The sequence below is a fragment of the Heptranchias perlo genome, chromosome 10 (genome assembly GCF_035084215.1).
Source record: "Heptranchias perlo isolate sHepPer1 chromosome 10, sHepPer1.hap1, whole genome shotgun sequence".
Classification (NCBI taxonomy): Eukaryota; Metazoa; Chordata; class Chondrichthyes; order Hexanchiformes; family Hexanchidae; genus Heptranchias; species Heptranchias perlo.
In genome coordinates this window covers 2,954,476-2,975,405 of record NC_090334.1, presented here as the reverse complement: position 1 = coordinate 2,975,405, position 20,930 = coordinate 2,954,476, and the positions used below count along the sequence as shown (strand labels likewise).

General features: G+C 43.5%; 1 long non-coding RNA gene across 4 annotated transcripts in view; it reads left to right on the top strand.

Moving 5' to 3' along the window:
• The window catches only part of LOC137326230 (uncharacterized), a 30,978-nt gene that overhangs the window by 2,243 nt on the left and 7,805 nt on the right, over positions 1-20,930 (top strand). For 2 of the 4 annotated variants that reach the window (XR_010964143.1, XR_010964145.1), the window contains exons 3-4: positions 8,230-8,316; positions 10,920-10,998. This is a non-coding gene — a long non-coding RNA (uncharacterized lncRNA). Of the gene's footprint in view, positions 1-8,229; positions 8,317-10,919; positions 11,328-15,366; positions 15,411-20,930 lie in introns of those variants that run through there. The other 2 variants (XR_010964144.1, XR_010964142.1) reach the window with 2 other exon arrangements.

The window sequence follows — 20,930 nt, the reverse complement described above, 5'->3', positions numbered from 1 at the left end:
CTGGCCAATATTTATCCCTCAACCAACATCACTAAAACAGATCATCTGGCCATTATCTCATTGCTGTTTGTGGGACCTTGCTATGTGCAATATTGGCTGCCTGTTTCCGACATTATGACAGTGACTACACTTCAAAAGTTCTTCATTGGCTGTAAAGCACTTGGGGATGTCCTGAGGTTGTGAAAAGTGCTGTAGAAATGCATGTCTTTCTTTCTGTAGGCTGATCAAGAAACACCACTAATGGCAGTCATGGAACAGACCATAGCCCAGTCTTTTGCACCATTCAGTCTGAAGGAGGCAGTGGAATGACAACTATTTTTCACGTCAAAACTTAAACAAAAATTAATGTTTTACAGAAATGTGTAGAATAATCATTATCCAATTGCATTGCTGATGATACCTCCAAATGTTGCATAAACCGATGAACATTTATTTATTCGTTCCTTTCACAAAGAAATAAGACTTGCATTAATATCACCTCTCTCAGAAACATCAAAGCGTTTCGCCTACAATGAAATTGTGAAGTGCAGTTGTTATTAAATCAGATACAGTAGCCATTTTGTGCCTAGCCGGATCCAACAAGCAACAGTGAGATGAATTACCTGTTAATCTTCTTCTAATGATGTTGCTTGAGGAAGAAATGTTAGCCAAGACACTGCAGACAACTCCCTGCTCTTCTTGGAATAGTGCCGTGGGACCTTTTAAATTCCACCTCAACCCATGGACAGGACCCAGGTTTAATGTCTCTGTTACATTTTTGGGTCATTTTATTGTAGATGTAAGAAAAGGGTTAATCATATGGTACTGCTTTTTTTATGTATTAATTTCTTTATATTAACTTTTAGCTTTTTAAGTGAGTTTGTGTTTGAAGGACAATGGGAATTGAGAGTTATTGCACAGACACGGAAGAAGCAGAGACAGTCTTTAGCTGATAAGAGATTCAGCAGCGGTAAACTGGCTTCCTTTATTAACTCGAAAGATAGACAAAATGGCTGCTTCTACCCCCATAGATCTTCCAGCTTTGAAGAGAAACGTTAGATACTTGTCATCTTTACGGTAGTTAAATGTCCTCCCAGGATATAATGAACAAAGACATGTTCTGACCATCAATTTGAGAAGTTGTAATTTCAGTTGATTTTTTTTTATTCGTTCATGGGATGTGGGCGTTGCTGGTGAGGCCGGCATTTATTGCCCATCCCTAATTGCCCTTGAGAAGGTGGTGGTGAGCCACCTTGTTGAACCGCTTTCAGTTGAATCTTGAGGCCTAACCATGTGGGATAGCTAGGGATATTAACTCTTCCAGGGATACATCTGCGTAAGGAATGTGGACAAGTAACATCGCCTATAGGGGGCCCTTGTTCATTAATCTTCCTGTAATTGTCTCCAGTTGAATGATTTGATTGATAGTTCAATCAAGGTGAAGCAATAACAAAGTTTGGAGAGTTGTACTTGTTAGAACTAAAGTTATTGATAAGGGACAAAGGAAACAGCTAATTGAATGAGGTAATGCTACGGAAGATGTGAATTCTCACATAGCAGCACTGGGGAAGAAAAAGGTATCAAAGAGTAGGTGTCAGCAGAGATACCCCAGAATTCAAAGAGGCCTGATCAGTCTTGAAAAGCTTTGAAAATCCTTGCACTCAAAACTGTAACATGTGAATTCTCCGTTGAATGCACGAGGTAATGCCGTAAGTGTGCTGTTAAGTGTATGTTTAATTATTGTCAATAATAATTCTTACTATATGCTTAATTCCTACGGACGTCAACAATAAATGCTTTGAACCCTATTACTTTTGAGGAGCAACTTATTAACTTGGAGAGGAGATTCAAGGTGCTTGGAGGACTCGGACAGACAAATACCATTAGAATAAAGAGTAGTTCAGAAATAGGAAGGATCAGACATGGGGAGAAATACAAGGCAGACTAAGATGGTTTGGAGTGCATGTGCATAAATGCGTGGAGTGTGGTAAATAAGGTTGGTGAGCTGTAGGCACAAGGGGCAGTAACAGAGACCTGGCTCAAACAATGGGAGGAATAGGCACTTAATATTCCTGGCTACAATGCATTTGGGAAAGATAGAGAAGGAAAAAAAGGAGGGGTGACAATATTGATCAAAGATACTGTTACAGCACTAGAAAGGAATGTACTTGAGGAGTCAAAGACAGAATCTTTTTTTTATTTTTCATTCATGGAATGTGGGCGTCGCTGGCAAGGCCAGCATTTATTGCCCATCCCTAATTGCCCTTGAGAAGGTGGTGGTGAGCTGCCTTCTTGAACTGCTGCAGTCCGTGTGGTGAAGGTTCTCCCACAGTGCGATTAGGTAGGGAATTCCAGGATTTTGATCCAGTGACGATGAAGGAAAGGCGATATATTTCCAGATCGGGATGGTGTGTGACTTGGAAGGAAATGTGCAGGTGATGTTGTTCCCATGTGCCTGCTGCCCTTCTCCTTCCAGGTGGTAGAGGTCGCGGGTTTGGGAGGTGCTGTCGAAGAAGCCTTGGCGAGTTGCTGCAGTGCATTCTGTGGATGGTGCACACTGCAGCCACCGTGCGCCGGTGGTGGAGGGAATGAATGTTTAGGGTGGTGGATGGGGTGTCAATCAAGTGGGCTGCTTTGTCCTGGATGGTGTTGAGCTTCTTAAGTGTTGTTGGAGCTGCACTCATCCAGGCAGGTGGAGAGTATTCCATCACACTCCTGACTTGTGCCTTGTAGATGGTGGAAAGGCTTTGGGAGTCAGGAGGTGAGTCACTCACCACAGACTACCCAGCCTCTGACCTACTCTTGTAGCCACAGTGTTTATGTGGCTGGTCCAGTTAAGTTTCTGGTCAGTGGTGACCCCCAGGATGTTGATGGTGGGGGATTCGGCGATGGTAATGTCGAGGGGAGGTAGTCAGATTCTCTCTTGTTGAAGATGGCCATTGTTTGGCACTTGTCTGGCGCAAATGTTACTTGCCACTTATCAGCCCAAGTCTGGATGTTGTCCAGGTCTTGCTGCATGCGGGCTCGGACTGCTTCATTATCTGAGGGGTTGCGAATGGAACTAAACACTGCAATCATCAGCGAACATCCCCATTCCTGACCTTATGATGGAGGGAAAGTCATTGATGAAGCAGCTGAAGATGGTTGGGCCGAGGACACTGCCCTGAGGAACTCCTGCAGCAATGTCCTGGAGCTGAGATGATTGGCTTCCAACAATCACTACCATCTTCCTTTGGGCTAGGTATGACTCCAGCCACTGGAGAGTTTTCCCCCTGATTCCCATTGACTTCAATTTTACCAGGGCTCCTTGGTGCCACACTCGGTCAAATGCTGCCTTGATGTCAAGGGCAGTCACTCTCACCTCACCTCTGGAATTCAGCTCTTTTGTCCATGTTTGGACCAAGGCTGTAATGAGGTCTGGAGCCAGTGGTCCTGGCGGAACCTAAACTGAGCATCATTGAACAGGTTATTGGTGAGTAAGTGCCGGTTGATAGCACTGTCGACGACACCTTCCATCACTTTGCTGATGATTGAGAGTAGACTGATGGGGCGGTAATTGGCCGGATTGGAATTGTCCTGCTTTTTGTGGACAGGACATACTTGGGCAATTTTCCACATTGTCGGGTAGATGCCAGTGTTGTAGCTGTACTGGAACAGCTTGGCTAGAGGCGCGGATAGTTCTGGAGCACAAGTCTTCAGCACTATAGCTGGGATGTTGTCGGGGCCTATAGCCTTTGCTGTATCCAGTACACTCAGCCATTTCTTGATATCACGTGGAGTGAATCGAATTGGCTGAAGACTGGCTTCTGTGATGGTGGGGATATCGGGAGGAGGCTGGGATGCATTATCCACTCGGCACTTCTGGCTGGCTTGGTTGGAATTAAGGAACAATAGAGGAGCTATTATGCTATGGGTGTATACTACAGGCCACCAAATAGTGGGAAGGAGATAGAGGAGCAAATTTGCAGGCAAATTGCAGAAAGATGCAAGAACTTTGGAGGAGCAATAATGGGGGTCTTCAATTATCCCAGTATAGACTGGGAAAATAAGTGTAAAGGGCAAAGAGGGGGAGGAATTCCTGAAATGTGTACAAGAAAACTTTATTGATCAGTATGTTTCCAGCTCAATGAGGAAGGAAGCAGTGCTGGATCTAGTTCTGGGGAATGAAGTGGGGCAAATGGAGCATGTTTCAGGGGGGGCATTTGGCAAACACTGATCACAATTTCATTAGGTTTAGAGTAAGTATGGAAAAGGACAAGGAAAAATCAAATGTGAAAGTACTCAACTGGAGGAGGGCTAATTTCAGTGAGTTTCAAAAGGGATCTGGCCCATGTGGGTTGAAATCAAAGGTTGGCAGGTTAAACAGTAAATGAGTAATGGGAGGCCTTCAAAGAGTTTCGGGTACAGACTAGACACATTCCTACGAGGGGGAAAGGAAAAGCATCTAAATCTAGAGCTCCCTGGATGACTAAAGATATAGAGATTAAAATGAAACAGAAAAAGGAGTCTTATGATAAATGTCAGGTTCATAATACAGTGGAGAATCAAGCTGAATACAGGAAGTACAGGATAGAACTGAAAAAGGAAATAAGAGGGGCCTCGTGCCTGCTCCGCCATTTGATAAGATCATGGCTGATCTGTGATCTAACTTCATATACCCGCCTTTGGTCCATATCCCTTAATACCTTTGATTGCCAAAAAGCCATCGATCTCAGATTTAAATTTAGCGATTTGAGCTAGTATCAATTGCCGTTTGCAGAAGAGAGTTCCAAACTTCTACCACCCTTTGTGTGCCGAAATGTTTTCTAATCTCGCTCCTGAAAGGTCTGGCTCTAATTTTTAGACTGTGCCCCCGACTCCTAGAATCCCCAACCAGCGGAAATAATTTCTCTCTATCCACCCTATCCGTTCCCCTTAATATCTCATAAACTTCGATCAGATCACCCCTTAACCTTCGAAACTCGAGAGAATACAACCCCAATTTGTGTAATCTCTCCTCGTAACTTAACCCTTGAAGTCCAGATATCATTCTAGTAAACCTATGCTGCACTCCCTCCAAGGCTAATATGTCCTTCTGAAGGTGCGGTGCCCAGAACTGCTCTCAGTACTCCAGGTGCGGTCTAACCAGGGTTTTGTATAGCTGCAGCATAACTTCTGCCCCCTTGTACTCCAGTCCTCTAGATATGAAGGCCAGCATTCCATTAGCCTTACTGATTATTTTATGCACCCGTTCATGACACTTCAATGATCTATGTACCTGTACCCCTAGGTCCCTTTTGGACAGCCACTGTTTTTAACTTTTTACCATTTAGAACGTACCCTGTTCTATCCTTTTTTGATCCAAAGTGGATGACCTCACATTTGTCTACATTGAATTCCATTTGCCACAGTTTTGCCCATTCACCTAATCTATCAATATCGCTTTGTAATTTTGTGTTTTCATCTACACTGCTTACAATGCCACCAATCTTTGTGTCATCGGCAAACTTAGATATGAGACTTTCTATGCCTTCATCTAAGTCGTTAATAAATATTGTGAATAATTGAGGCCCCAAGACAGATCCCTGCGGGACTCCACTAGTCACATCCTGCCAATGTGAGTACCTACCCATTATCCCTACTCTCTGTCGCCTTTCGCTCAGTCAACTTCCTAACCAAGTCCGTACTTTTCCCTCGATTCCATGGGCTTCTATCTTAGCTAACAGTCTCTTATGTGGGACCTTATCAAATGCCTTCTGGAAGTCCATATAAATAACATCCATTGACATTCCCCTGTCCTCTACTTTAGTCACCTCTTCAAAAAATTTGATCAGGTTTGTCCGGCACGACCTACCTTTCACAAATCCATGCTGGCTCTCTCTGATAAACTGAAAATTATTGAGGTGTTCAGTCACCCTATCCTTAATTATCGCCTCCAGCATTTTCCCCACAACAGTTGTTAGGCTAACTGGTCTATAATTCCCTGGTTTCCCTCTCTCTCTCCTTTCTTAAAAAGTGGAGTGACATGTGCAATTTTCCAATCCAGAGTGACAGTTCCTGAATCTAGAGAACTTTGAAAGATCATAGTTAGGGCATCTGCAATATGCTCACCTACTTCCTTTAAAACCCTGGGATGGAAACCATCTGGTCCTGGGGATTTGTCACTCTTTAGTGCTATTATTTTCTTCATTACTGTTGCTTTACTTATGTTAATTTTATCGAGTCCCTGCCCCGATTCAATGTTAGTTTTCTTGGGATTTCCGGCATGCTATCCTCTTTTTCTACTGTAAGGGGCCTACTCCTGTTCCTATGTTCCTATGTTTCAACTGGAGTGAAAGAGAATAGATTAGCAGGTAACACAGAAGGGAACCCAAAAGTCTTTTATAAACACATAAATAGTAAGAGGGTAGCCAAAGGAAGGATGGGGCCGATTAGGGACAAAAAAGGAGATCTTCTTGTTAAGGCAGAGGACATGGCTGAGGTACTAAATGAGTACTTTGCATCGGTCTTCACTAAAGAAGAGGATGCTGCCAATGTCACAGTACAGGAGGAGGAGGTGGTAGAGAAATTGGATAGGATAAAAATAAATAAAGAGCGGTACTTAAAAGGTTGGCAACACTCAAAGTAGAAAAGTGACCTGGTCCAGATGGGATGCATCCTAGGCTGCTGAGGGAAGTAAGGGTGGAAATTGCAGAGGCTCTGGCCACAATCTTCCAATCCTCCTTAGATATGGGAGTGGTGCTAGAGGACTGGTGGATTGCAAATGTTACACCCCTGCTCAAAAAAGGGGAGAGGGATCGGCCAGTCAGCCTAACGTCAGTGGTGGGGAAACTTTCAGAGACATTAATCTGAACAAAATTAATTGGCACTTGGAAAAATATGGGTTAACTAATGAAAGCCAGCACGAATTTGTTAAAGGCAAATCTTGTTTGACTAACTTGATTGAGTTCTTTGAAGTAACGGAGAGGGTTAATAAGGGTAGTGCGGTTGATGTTGTGTACATAGACTTTCAAAAGGCATTTGATAAAGTACCACATAATAGACTTGTTAGCAAAATTGAAGCCCGTGGGATTAAAGGGGCAGTGCCTGCGCTGATACGAAATTGGCTAAGGGATAGAAAGCAGAGAGTAGTGGTGACCGGTTGTTTTTCAGACTGGCCCTCCAGTGCAGTGGGGTGTCCCTCGGGTCAATATTAGGACCGCTGCTCTTTTTGATATGTATTAATGACCTGGACTTGGGTATAGAGGGTATAATTTCAAAGTTTGCCGATGATACAAAACTTGGAAATGTGCTAAACAGTGAGGAGGGTAGTGACAGACTGGTGAAATGGGCAGACAAATGGCAAATTGAATTTAATGCAGAGAAGTGTGAAGTGGTTCATTTTAGTCGGAAGAATGAGGAGAGGCAATATAAACTAAATGGTACAATTTTAAAGGGGGTGCAGGAACAGAGAGACCTGGTGGTAGATGTGCACAAATCTTTGAAGGTGGCAGGACAAGTTGAGAAGGCTGTTACAAAGGCATATGGGATCCTTGGCTTTATAAATGAAGACAAAGAGTACAAAAGCCAGGAAGTTATGCTAAATCTACATAAACCACTGGTTAGGCCTCAGCTGAGTATTGTGTTCAACTTTTGGCACCACATTTTAGGAGGGATGTCAAGTCCTAAGAGAGGGTGCAGAGGAGATTTCCTAGAATGGTACCAGGGATGAGGGACTTAAATTACATGGAGAGGCTAGAGAAACTGGGGTTGTTCTCTTTAAAACAGAGAAGGTTAAAGGGACATTTGACAGAGGCGATCAAAATCGTGAAGGGTTTTGATAGAGTAAATAAGGAGAACCTTTTTCCAGTGGCAGGAGGGTTGTTAAGCAGATTTCACAGATTTAATGTAATTGGCAAAAACCAGAGATGACCTGAGGGAAAAAAATTTAGGCAAGGAGTTGTTATGATCTGGAATCCACTGCCTGAAAGGGTGGTGGAAGCAGATTCAATAGTAATTTTCAAAAGGGGAAAAATTTGCAGGGCTATGGGGAAAGAGCAGGGGAGTGGGTGGAATGGCCTCCTTCTGTGCTGCATCATTCTACGATTCAAAGTAAGAACACCCATCCTCTAGCAGTAGATATATTTTTGGCTTTGGTGTTTTGGACTATTCTTCAAAGTGAGACCTTGCTCCTGACATCTTGAGAGTGTTCATACTTACCATGATATGTAGGGAGTAGAAATCTTTAATTTAGGTTGCATTAGCTAATGGTACTATCCTGTGCCTCCACAGCATCCTTCTCGCATCATTGAAAAATGGCAGAATAAACAACACTGGACCATGTTCTAGGCTTTAACAACCAACTAAAATGATTAAACAGTAAGTGAATAAGCAAATAAATAACATATTTATTTACAGTGGATGTTAGTCTATGGTAAATCCTCGTATAAGGAAAATAATAACGGGTTTGCAAACTCTATGTTGATATTTTCTAATTATATTTTACATATGTACCCATTCTTTTATATTCTCACCAGCGACAGGAGTGTCTGATTAGCTGATTCTTGCATGAGGTTCTTGTCAGACAACCTGTCTCCGCAGATTTCAGATCAAACTCTAAGATTATTGAAAAGCTCCACGTTAATAAATAGCTCCAAATAGATACTAGGGCTTTGGGGTATTTGAATAACCATCTCATAAATTGAAAAGGAGCTGCCAACGAGTCATACAGCATATTTATATTTGAATTGTTTCGCTTGGTTCCTTCCTGGAGATAGCCAAATCGTCTTCGAAGCATAGTATTGATTTAGGCTGAGGCAGGATTTCTGTGGGTGCAGCTGGTTTTCAGCTTCTCCTGTACCATGACAAAATTATCAGATCCAATATAAGCTCAGACTGGACAAAATGCTTCATTTTTGTCACAGACTTAACTGAAAGACTGCACCTTCAACAGTGCAGCATTCCTTCACTGCTGTGTCACCATCTGACTCAGAGAGAAGAACAATACTGATTGAGCAAACTGACACACTAGATTATCGACAAGACAAAGCAGAAATTTCTATGCATGCTCTGTACTTGACTCAATTGAGTACAACTTGCCTGAAATAATAGACTGCAGAAGAATTTGTCAGCAAGGATGAGTAGTCAAATGTCCTTTACAACCGACAGACAGGCATGCATTCAAAATAACATCATAATAACATCTAACTTTATTTCTTTCCCCACTTTTCTCCTCTTCCCATCTTTCTTGAAGATTTTGGGGTAAAAATTGGTATGCGTTGTGCCCATTTTTCAGGCATAAAACAAGCACAGAGCATACCAATTTAGCAGTGGAATGGCTTGCACCCAATCTGCCCAGAAGTTGGTCCCATCTTTTAGGCATCCAGGATGTTAAGTTCCTTGAACATGTTAATTAGGGGGTTAACGCATGTTGAAGGACCCCTGGCTGAAATTCGTCAGCGATGAGCAGGCAGACCTCAGGATTCTTCAGCGGCCACCAACGAAATGTAAATATCCAACAGTATTTTTTAGAAAAGAGAGAACCATTTTTGTGGAGCAAGAATAAGCAGGAGTGCACCCCACCAACTCCACAGGCGTCACAATCACACCCCTCCCCTCCACCCCCCCCCACCCCCTGCCCTTGTTGCCCTCTCCCATCGCCCCTGTTGGAACCTAGATCTGAGAGCCACAGCTGGCAAGGCAGGCAGTCAGACTCCTCGAGCTGCCTGTGGAGATGCAACCAGTGCTGGCAGCTCCCCCGAGTATGTTGGAGGCCCAAGGAACAATTTCCAGTGGTCTTCGGGCCTCTTGGTTCAGCCGCGCTGCTCATGCAGTGCCGAGTCAGGTCTCAAACGGGAATTTTTATCCCGTTGACTTCCTGTTGGGTTGACTTCCACAGGCAGAAGGCTTGCTCCAATACCGTGCCCAACTGGCATTTATGCACATCTCAGCCCCAACAAAAACTAGACCAAAACAAGATAGTCACTAATAAATCCAGTAGGGAATTCAGGAGAAACTTCTTCACCCACAGAGTGGTATGAATGTGGAAAGTGCTACCATGTGGAGTAGTTGAGGCAAATAGCAAAGATGCATTTAAGGGAAGCTAGATAAGGACATGAGGTGGAAAGAAGTAGAAGGATATGTGGTTCGGGTTAGATGAAGAGGGTGGGGATGAAGAAGGGAAGAGGAAAAAAGTGGGGAAAGGAATAAAGTTGGATGTTATAATGATGTCATTTTGAATGCCTGCATGTCTGTCTGTTGTAAAGGACATTTGACTACTCATTGTGTAGAGCATGAACACTGGCAAAGACCTGTTAGGCTGAATGGCCTGTCTATACATTCTGTGTAATTTGTAATGAACAGAGCCGAATCCTATCCTCACCCAATGTTCATCAGGGGTTCGTGGACAGTGATCAGGAGCAGGAACCTTGACTATTTTTGTTCCTTTTTCTCTTCATCTAGAGACACTGAGGGGAATTGTAGTACTATTATCACTGCTTTAGGTGAGGTTAGCTCACTCGGCATTGAACTCGGCACTTTCATGATCTTTTTTGTTCACTCAACAACAGCAACTTGCATTTATTTAGCACCTTTAACGTAGTAAAACATCCCAAGGCGCTTCACAGGAGCGATTATCAAACAAAATTTGACACCGAGCCACATAAGGAAATATTGGGGCAGGTGATCAAAAGCTTGGTCAAAGAGGTAGGTTTTAAGGAGCGACTTAAAGGAGGAGAGAGGTTCAGGGGGGGAATTCTAGAACTTAGGTAGCTGAAGTCACGGCCGCCAATGGTGGAGCAATGGAAATCGGGGATGCGCAGGAGGCCAGAATTAGAGGAGCGCAGAGATCTCGGAGGGTTATAGCGCTGGAGGAGGTTACAGAGACAGAGAAACTCATTGAGCAATCAGGAGATCCAAGTTGGCAATTTTAAAGTGTGTAAATTTTAATGACTGAAGGTAATAGTCTAGCATTTTTTTTTCAGATTAAACCTGAGACCTTCACGATCTACATGGCTTCGTTAATCACTGGATAAACTCGCTGAATCATTAGGGAGCAAAAATGTAACTACTCACATGTTTACATTACATTTCTTTGTGTACAAAATATGTCACTTGTTTTGCAGTTAACATTGTCTCCACAGCTGCTTGTACTGGTAAGAGTATGCTCTGCAGTCCTACACACTACTTATCTTTCACGGTCTCATATTTCATCTCATAAATATTGGTGTAAATGATCATCCCTGTTATGCACTTGGCCATTCTTAACATCAATATCTGTTATACTGGATAACACTCTACAAACACGTGATTTGTTGCTTCCTACTGTTATCAGGTGCCATGCAAAAGTTCCTAAACATTTATACATAAACTTTCTAACCATCTGACAGCCACCTTGTGTTATACAATTCTTCCATGCCTCATCACTTGAATGGAAAATAGGGCATTAATTTATTATGTGCCAAGATGTTTGCGCAGAAGTCCCACTGGGGCACAGTGCAGCAGGGCTCTTGTTCCATCCCCTGTTGAAGGAAGAACTTTCACAAACTCAGCCAATGAAGTGCTTTTGAAGTGTGGTCTCTGTTGTAAGGTTGGAAACGCAGCAGCCAATTTGTGCACAGCAAGATCCCACGAACAGCAATGTGATAATGACCAGATAAACTGCTTTGGTGATGTTGGTTGAGGTATAAATATTGGCCAGGACACCGGGGAGAACTCCCCTACTCTTCGAATAGTACCATAGGATTTTCTTATGTCCACCTGAAAGACCAGACGGGCTTGGATTTAACATCTCATCCGAAAGACGGCACCTCCGATAGTGCAGCACTCCCTCAGTAATGCACTGAAATGTTGGCCTAGATTACGCTCGAGTCTCTGGAGTGTGACAAGAGCCACAACCTTCTTATACAGAAGCGAGAGAGTTAGCACTGAGCCACGGCTGACACTATAGATGGCGGGGGCGCGGGGGCGGGGGGATGAGTTGCACTGTGACAGAATGGGAAATATTTGATGGGCCAGCTGTTTCTCCCCCCGTCCTTTGTTTCCGCTTGTTCACAGAATAACGTGACATTTCAGCTTTAGCTATTCTTAACAGTCCCAGTGCTGGACTGATTTGTTAAAGTTACAATTTAATCAGACTTGGCCATCAGGTCCTCATGGACCAAAAATTCATAATCATACAGCAGGCTTCTGCTGCTTGGGATCTGAAATAAGTGAGAGAGTTTTAATCACAGCAATATGTGCCCCAGGGAAGGTTTTAGAATATCTGAAATCATATTACACATAATCAAATTGGTAGGAAATGCTATCTTAATCATTTTAAATACAAGTAGGAAGACATTTCTTATAATAAAGACCATAAAGCAAGCTCCCCTGTAACGAGTTGGTAAACCTGGCCCCTGTACTTGGTCTGGACTACATGACAGCTGAAGTGCCTTCGACCGAGGCCCAGGACAGGCCCCAAAAGCTCCAGCGATGAAGAAAATTGATCTTGGAGGCGATCGATTGCCTTTGAAATGGCTCTCAAATTAGGAGCAAAATGTCCACTCTCACTATTTTCAGATCAGCCGTGATCTAATTGAATGGCGGAACAGGCTCGAGGAGTTGAATGGCCTCCTCCTGGTCCTATGTTCCTAAATCCATTTCCTGGTGAGGAACAGCACTGTTCGAATTTCATCTTCAAAGAACTTGGGCTTCCATCCAAGATGACAAAATGCTGGTCCTAGATGGTGGTTCAAGTACTTCTGAATGGTAAAAGCAATTTATAAAATTGGATTTGCAAAGTTGAGTTATCTGGTTAAACTTAGAATAAGCAACTCTTTGTATGAATAGCTCAAAGACAGACAATTGATGAAAACGTATTTGTGAAGAAGTGATTTTTTTTTTTGCATACTGTTTCTTGTAGTCTCGGCCTTTTGTGGAACTGTTTGCTTTACATTGTACTCTGGGGATCTTTTTCTGTGAGTTTTCTTTTGCACGTGGCCAATCTTGTTAATCCCACCCATCTTTGTTTGGCAACAACAGACAAGCCAAGCAGAATGACCTCCATTAACATTTCAAATGACACTGTTATCAATGGAATGGATATCGAAATGCATGAGTGGGAGTTAAACCCCAGTTACCCCTTTGGCAATGCAAAAAGTCAAACAGAAATTGATCCTCCTGAGAGATAAGACTTATTAATATTAATGAGCACCATCTTCTAAATAAAGAGATCTTCAATAGAGATGATCTCAACCTTTCTCATTTCCCTTTTAAACCATCAAACAGAATTAAGCTGTTTTACTTACCAAGATTCAAGGGACATACTCTTTGACTGACCTAGCTTTCCCCTCTTAATAACAGTCAATGAGTTAGGAAGGTTCAGCAACAATACCTAAAAAAAAATGTTAGAAACATGTTTGTTTGGTTCTGTCCATTTACATGACATTATATGGGGTAAGAACGTCTTTGCTGGATTGGCTCAGATAAGGATTTAAAACTACAGTGAGAGTTTAAAGAATGAAGGATCACTCGACATCACTGAATTAACATATCTCAACGACAGCTGGGGGACGGGTGGTGGAGAACGCAAGTTCAATTTCTCCCAAGCCATTGGGTTCTTAATTTTAGCTGCACTGTTGTGAGAAGGCAGGGACCAGAAAACATTGCTCCTGGGGAGGGAGGAATCAGAAAGTGCGTTGTCACATCACTCCATGGACCTTTTTGCATCATGCTTTTTAGGTTGCACTCAATTGCCCATTTTTATCTTCACTTTCCAGTTTACTCCCCCTTCTCTCTTGGAGGTATTGTCTTTGACTTAGCTGTAGTTTCTTGGGCCTTTTTGGTACATCTGTTGTGGTGGTGGGGTGGGGGGAAGGTGGTGACAGTAAGTTGTCCCATTGTCACCGAACGGAAAGAAAAATGTTCAGGCAAGTGCCCTAGGGTAGCACAAATACAATAAATAAACAATAACACTTGTGTTTACAAAAGAAAACTCAAACAATGATTCAGTGATAATGTCAGTGTGAGCATCCAGGTTGCAATCTAGACCCTGTGGTGCCCACCGGTCGTGGAAGGCCTCAAGCGTACTGGTGGACACACCGTGCTCCTGCTCCAGTGCCACCCGGGCATGGACAAGGCCGCAGAAGAGAGGCAGACAGTCAAAGAGAACCCCCCCCCCCCCGCAGTTTTTTGGGGACCAGCAGTCCTCTGATACCGTCCTCACTTTTGAGCCAAGACGATGTGTTGGAATGTTATTCCACCATGGGGGCATCACGGCACGAGCCCAATCCTGTCCTTATCTGACGTCAATACACACACTGGATTGGGAATGGGAATGGGAATGGGAACCCTGGGTGATGGACGGGCGGATGAGCTAATGTTTTGTATGATGACTTGTCTTTCTCAAAATCAAACACCTAGACAATGAAAGAGACATGAGACTAACATCTCCACTTGTCAAATCCCCCTGCATGTTTTTGAGACATGTTAATTCAGTGATGTTGAGTGATCCTTCATACTTTAAACACTCCATTGTAGTTTTAAACCCTGATCTGAGCCAATCCAGCAAAGGCTTTCTTGTCCCTCATAATGTAACATAAATGGACAGAACCAAACAAACATGTTTTTAAAATTTTTTAAGTATTGTTGCTGAACCTTCCTAACTCATTGACTGTTAGTAAGAGGGGAAAGCTAGGTCAGTCAAAGAGTATAACCCTTGAATCTTGGTAAGCAAAACAGCTTAAGTCTGGGTTTAATGTTTGATGGTTTAAAAGGGAAATGTGATAGGTTGAGATCATCTCCATTGAAGATCTCTTTATTTAGAAGTTGGAGCTCATTAATATTAATGAGTCATCTCTCAGGAGATCAATTTATGTTTGGCTTTTTGCACTTGTTGGCATTTAGGAATGCAACAGAACAAATAAATCTGATAGTGGATTGAAATACCCTGTAATAATCATGTTTTCACTCGCACCAAAGCTATGATCCATCCACCAGGAGAAGGCACCTTGATTGAATAGTGAATTGGGATCTTTTACATCCATCTGAGAGGGCAGATGGGCCCTCGGCCTAACGTCTCCTCTGAAAGATGGCACCTTTGACAGTGCCGCACTCCCTCAGTACTGCACTGGGAGTGTCAGCTTAGATTATGTGCTCAAGTTTCTGGAGTGGGGACTTGAACCCACAACCTTTTGACTCAGAGACTAGTGTGCTACCACTGAGTCATGGCTGACACTTAAGTCATTTGTTCTCCCTGTGCTTTGTACTGTACATGACTATGGTGGATAGAGGGACTGGACATGTGGGATATTTATACACATTTAATCAGCTTTGCTGAGTACATTTGGCAACAGAGTAGGATGTTGTCTCTGTGTCATGGGTACTAGCGACACTACTGCCCACATTGTGTAACGTCATCTTTCACGTGATGTATGGTGTGTTCTTTTCCAGGTTCGCTTTAAGAAAAGGCATGAAGCTCTTGGATGACTTAATGGGTAAAGCCAGCACTAGCTGTACTCTTGAGTGACAGAATAATTTGCAGGATAGGTTGAACAGGCTGGGGCTCTTTTCTCTCTTGGAAAGAGAAGGCTGAGGGGTGACCGAATTCAAAATTATGAAGGAGTTTGACAGAGTAGATGTAGAGAAGATGTTTCCACTTGTCGGGGGGACCAAAACTAGAGGTCATAAATATAAGACTGTCACTAATAAATCTGATAAGGAATTCAGGTGAAACTTCTTCACCTCGAAAGTGATTAGAATGTTGAACTCGCTACCACAAGGAGTGGTTGAGGCGAATAGCATAGATGCATTTAAGGGGACGCTGGATAAGTACATGAGGGAGAAAGGAATAGGATATGTTGATAGGGTGAGATTAAGGAGGGTGGGAGGAGCCTCGAGTGGAGCATAAACACCAGCATAGACCAGTTGGGCCAAATGGCCTGATTCTTTGCTGTAAATTCTATGTAATCTATATCAGGAAGGTCTGAGATTCTATCCGCACTTTGTGCTGAGTTAGGCAGAGGAGATAGTAGGGTACCACGGTTCCTACTGCAAATTGCCATCCATTGACTTCTGCCGGAAAGTAACACATTCATATACTTTGGGTTTGGCCAGCATTACACTTGGCTGTGATGGTCCTACCGCATAGGCTGACTGGTGAAGTATGACCAGTTGGGCAAGGATAGTCCTTGAGTTGCACCTGTCAGAAGAGTAGGGAAGAAAATTGACAAAAAAAGGGCACACAAGGCAGTTCTGGATTTAGTTTTTGGGAATGAAGCTGGGCAGATGGAAGGAGAAAGAGTGGGAGAGCATTTTGGTGGTAGTGATCATAATTCAGTTAGATTTAGCATAGTTATGGAAAAGGACAGAGATAGAACTGGAGTAAAAGTTCTAAATTGGGGATAGGCCAATTTTACTAAGCTGAGAAGTGATTTTGCAAAAGTGGACTGGAAACAGCTACTTGAAGGTAAATCAGTGTCAGAGCAGTGGGAGGCATTCAAGGAGGAGATTCAAGGGGTTCACAGTAAACATGTTCCCACAAAGAAACAGGGTGGGACTGCCAAATCTAGAGCCCCCTGGATGACAAGGAACATGCAAGGTAAGATAAGGCAAAAAAGGGAAGTTTATGTCAGACACCAAGAGCTCAATAAGCAGAAAGCCTAGAGCAGTATAGAAAGTGCAGAGATAAAAAGGAAATTAGGAAAGCAAAGAGAGGGCATGAAAAAATACTGGCGAGCAAAATTAAGGAAAACCCAAAGATGTTTTATAAATACATAAAGAGCAAGAGGATAACTAAGGAAAGAGTAGGGCCTATTAGAGACCAAAAAGGTAAACTGTGTGTGGAGGCAGAAGATGTGGGTATTGTTCTTAATGAATACTTTGCGTCTATCTTCAAAAAGAGGGGAACGATGCAGAGATTGTAGTTAAAGAGGAGGAGTGTGAAATATTGGATGGGATAAACATAGTGAGGGAGGAAGTATTAAAGGGTTTAGCATCTTTTAAAGTAGATAAATCGCCAGGCCCGGATGAAATGTATCCCAGGCTGCAAAGAGAAGCAAGGGAGGAAATAGCGGAGGCTCTGACCATCATTTTCCAATCCTCCCTGGCTACAGGCGGGGTGCCTGAGGATTGGAGGACTGCCAATGTTGTACCGTTGTTTAAAAAGGGAGAAAGAGATAGACTGAGTAATTATAGGCCAGTCAGTCTAATCTCAGTGGTGGGCAAATTATTGGAATTGATTCTGAGGGACAGCATAAATCGTCATTTAGAAAGGCAAGGGTTAATCAAGGACAGTCAGCATGGATTTGTTAAGGGAAGGTCGTGTCTGACTAACTTGATTGAATTTTTTGAGCAGGTAACAAGGAGGGTGGATGAGAGTAATGCATTTCATGGATTTTAGCAAGGCTTTTGACAAGGTCCCACATGGCAGACTGGTCAGAAAAGTAAAAGCCCATGGGGTCCAAGGGAAAGTGCCGTGTTGGATCCAAAATTGACTCAGTGGCAGGAAGCAAAGGGTAATGGTTGGACGGGTGTTTTTGTGACCGGAAGGCTATTTCCAGTGGGGTCCTGCAAGGCTCAGTACTAGGTCCCTTCCTTTTGTGGTATGTATTAATGATTTGGACTTGAATGTGGGGGGCTTGATCAAGAAGTTTGCAGATGATACAAAAATTGGCTGTGTGGTTGATAGTGAGGCGGAAAGCTGCAGACTGCAGGAAGATATCAATGGACTGGTCAGGTGGGCAGAAAAGTGGCAAATTGAATTCAATCTGGAGAAGTGTAAGATAATGCATTTGGGGATGGCAAACAAGGCAAGGGAATACACAATAAGTGGGAGGATACTGAGTGGTGTAGAGAACAAAGGGACCTTGAAGTGCATGTCCACAGATCCCTGAAGGTAGCAGGACAGGTAGATAAGGTGGTTAAAAAGGCATACGGGATAGTTGCCTTTATTAGCCGAGGCATATAAGAGCAGGGAGGTATGCTAGAACTGTACAAAACATTGGTTAGGCCACAGCTTCATCAATGACCTTCCCTCCATCATAAGGTCAGAAATGGGGATGTTCGCTGATGACTGCACAGTGTTCAGTTCCATTCGCAACCCCTCAGATAATGAAGCAGTCCGAGCCTGCATGCAGCAAGACCTGGACAACATCCAGGCTTGGGCTCATAAGTGGCAAGTAACATTCGCGCCAGATAAGTGCCAGGCAATGACCATCTCCAACAAGAGAGAGTCTAACCACCTCCCCTTGACATTCAACGGCATTACCATCGCCGAATCCCCCACCATCAACATCCTGGGGGTCACCATTGACCAGAAACTTAACTGGACCAGCCATATAAATACTGTGACTACGAGAGCAGGTCAGAGGCTGGGTATTCTGCGGCGAGTGACTCACCTCCTGACTCCCCAAAGCCTTTCCACCATCTACAAGGCACAAGTCAGGAGTGTGATGGAATACTCTCCACTTGCCTGGATGAGTGCAGCTCCAACAACACTCAAGAAGCTCGACACCATCCAGGACAAAGCAGCCCGCTTGATTGGCACCCCATCCACCACCCTAAACATTCACTCCCTTCACCACCGGCGCACTGTGGCTGCAGTGTGCACCATCCACAGGATGCACTGCAGCAACTCGCCAAGGCTTCTTCGACAGCACCTCCCAAACCCGCGACCTCTACCACCTAGAAGGACAAGGGCAGCAGGCGCATGGGAACAACACCACCTGCACGTTCCCCTCCAAGTCACACACCATCCCGACTTGGAAATATATCGCCGTTCCTTCATTGTCGCTGGGTCAAAATCCTGGAACTCCCTTCCAAACAGCACAGTGGGAGAACCGTCACCACACGGACTGCAGTGGTTTAAGAAGGCGGCTCACCACCACCTTCTCGAGGGCAATTAGGGATGGGCAATAAATGCCGGCCTTGCCAGCGACGCCCACATCCCGTGAACGAATAAAAAAAAAAGCTTGAGTACTGTGTACAGTTCTGATCACCACATTACAAGAAAGATGTGATTGCACTGGAGAGGATACAGAGGAGATTTACAAGGATGTTGCCAGGGTTGGAGAATTTTAGCTGTGAGAGAAGATTGGATAGGCTGGGGTTGTTTTCTCGGGAACAAAGGAGGCTGGGGGGGAGATTTCATTGAGGTATATAAAATTATGACTGGACTAGATAGAGTGGATAGGGAGGACCTATTTCCCTCAGCAGAAGGATCAGTGACCAGAGGGCATAGATTTGAAGTGGTTGGTGGAAGGATTAGAGGGGAGCTGAGGAGAAATCTTTTCACCCAGAGGGTGGTGGGGGTCTGGAACTCACTGCCTGAGAGGGTGATAGAGGCAGAAACCCTCAACTCATTCAAAAAGTACTTGGATGTGCACTTGAAGTGCCGTAACCTACAAGGCTACGGACCAAGTGCTGGAAAGTAGAATTAAGTTGGACAGCTCTTTTTCAGCCAGCATGGACACGATGGGCCGAATGGCCTCCTTCTGTGCTGTAACTCCTATGATTATATGACAAGAAAATTGCTGTGATAGGTGAGAGAAACACGCTGATTCTGCCCAAGAGAGGAAAATCTTGTGTAATTTTCTGAAGTAACAACTCTATTTGTCTGATTTACATTCTTCTGAAGTGCCTTGGGACGCCTCCCCCCTCCCTATCTCTGTAACCTCCTCCAGCCCTACAACCCTCCAAGATCTCTGCGCTCCTCCAATTCTGCCCTCTTGCGCATCCCCGATTTTAATCGCTCCACCATTAGCCGCCGTGCCTTCAGCTGCCTCGGCCCCAAGTTCTGGAATTCCCTCCCTAAACCTCTCCGCTTCTCTAACTCTCTCTCTTCCTTAAAAACACTTAGTAAAACCTACCTCTTTGACCAAGGTTTTGGTCACCTGTCTTAATATTTCCTTATGTGGCTTAGTGTCAAATTTTGTTTGATAATCGCTCCTGTGAAGTGCCTTGGGACGCTTTACTGAGTTAAAGGCGCTATATAAATGCAAGTTGTTGTTATTTGTGGCTGACTCTGGAACACACTTGAGTAAACAGACTACAGTTGTGCTCCATTAGTGTGCCTCAACCTGTACATAAACATTAAGCTACAAATTATTCAATTAGAGATAAATATAATGTTAGCTGGAAGTATGGAAATTAAATTCACAGCTGTGCCTCTGCTGTGCACATTATGAGGAATATCATTGTCAGCGGGACACAATTTAAGTATTCCTGTTCTACGATTGCCCATTAAACTCCAGGCATAAATACAGGCTGCTCATTGTCATACAGATTTCAGTCTTGTAAAATTACTGAACAGGTAATTTTTTTACTCATTTGCTGCATGTTTTGCTTTGTAATAGAACCTGCTTTCTGTTTCAATTTAGCAGATGTAATTTATCGAAGTCGAGTTGCATCGAAACTAAAACACAGAAACAGGCCATTTGGCCCAACTGGTCTATGCCAGCATTTATTCTCCACACAAGCCACCTCCCTCCCTAGTTCATCTCACCTTATCAGCATATCCTTCTATTCCTTTCTCCCTCATGTGCATATCTAGCTTCCCCTTAAATGTATCTATGCTATTCGCCTCAACTACTCGTTGTGGTAGCACATTCCATATTCTCACACTCTCTGGGTAAAGAAGTTTCTCCTGAATTCCCTATTGGATTTATTAGCGACTATTTTATATTTATGACCTCTAGTTTTGGACTCTTCCACAGATGGAAACATTTTCTCTACGTCCACCCTATCAAACCCTTTCATTATCTTAAAGACCTCTATCAGGTCACCCCTCAGCCTTCTCTTTTCTACTGGCACAAAAACTGAGGAAATGTATAATGTCCAGGAAAATCCATCGGGGCAATATTAATAGGGGGAGAAGAGCTCATGGCATCTGCCATATTTTTTATGAAAAATGTTAAACATTATTATTACTTTCATTTTGATAGATATTAAAATAAATGCTGAAATCCAGAGCTGGTTCGTTTGCACCTGAAAAAATGCGAGCTTGTTTGAGACATGAT